We start from the raw sequence: 1407 nt of genomic DNA on the forward strand, positions 1-1407 counted from the left end.
TTCTTGTGATAGTTTGCTAAGAATGATGGTTTCCAGCTGCATCCATGTCCCTACAAAGGACACAAACTCATCCTTTTTTATGGCTGCATAGTATTCCATGGTGTATATGTGCCACATTTTCTTAATCCAGACTGTCACTGATGGACATTTGGGTTGATTCCAAGTCTTTGCTATTGTGAATAGTGCTGCAATAAACATACGTGTGCATGTGTCTTTGTAGTAGCATGATTTATGATCCTTTGGGTATATCCCCAGTAATGGGATGGCTGGATCAAATGGTATTTCTAGTTCTAGATTCTATTTGTCAATGATACCCTCATCAAGTTTGAGTTCATATAAAAACAAACAACGTCTAGATCCGTGTCTGGCCAAACCACCTACTTACTGTTGGCCGGCCGGGTTGACGCACACTTTTCACCAGCACACAAAGCGTCTGTATGTTGAGGTCAACGGTCCCAGAAGTCACAGGCTCGACCCTGAGAGAAATGCTTTCTCAAAAGTGTCCTTCTTAGCACCAGGCCCCCAGCTAGAAACACCATCGCCAGGACCTCAGTGTTTTACTCTGTTTCTCCCACCATATCTTCTCACACCCCCACATGCCAGTAGGAGATGTATCCTCCCTTTCATTCGACAGACCAGAGTCTTGTCCAACCGAATCTCGAGAGGCGCTGAGATGGGCATGGAATGTCCTGAGCCTCAAAATACTCCCGTGTGCCCGCCGGCCAGGTGAACACCTCAGTTGTCTGCCGTTGACATGTTCGTTTGGGACTGTAATATGCGGCCCGGCAACATCAACAACCAAATGAAGGGAATTTACAGGAAGGTTTGCTTTGCCACGGCTCTCAGTGATGGCTGTTCGTGGCAAAGCAAACCTTCCTGTAAATTCCCTTCATTGGGTTGTTGATGTTGCCAGGCTGCATGTTACAGTCCCAAATGAACATGTCAACGGCTTCTAATGCCTTCGTGGATATGAGCCTGAGTATGGTCGGTGCTTACGGAGTTGGGAGAGGGAAACGGGACGTTTTCTCCGTTCGCCGTCACGTGCCACACCGACCCGGTCTTCGCTGTTGCGGGAAGTTGTAAACCAAGTCGGTTTCCAGTTCGGCAACGTTTGACATATTCTGATTATGAAGCATTTGCAACGGTCCGCGATTTATGGCGAATAATCCCTCCTAGAATATTCACAGTTCAATACCTCACAGTCCTGAGGCAAGTGAGTTTCTTAAAAAATGACATGACACCGAAGATCACCGCTTGATATTTACCTTGCACACCTCAGATTCAGAATGTATAACGTGTGCAAAAAGGATCCAGGCGCCATTTATCAAGTCTTTTGACAATTTTCCTTCCTATTGCCTTTTTTTTTTTTTTTTTTTTTTTTTTTCCTCCCTTTTTTTTTTTTTTTTT

This window comes from Rhinopithecus bieti, unplaced genomic scaffold (assembly GCF_001698545.2).
Source record: "Rhinopithecus bieti isolate Rb0 unplaced genomic scaffold, ASM169854v2 scaffold_21613, whole genome shotgun sequence".
In the NCBI taxonomy this organism is placed as follows: domain Eukaryota; kingdom Metazoa; phylum Chordata; class Mammalia; order Primates; family Cercopithecidae; genus Rhinopithecus; species Rhinopithecus bieti.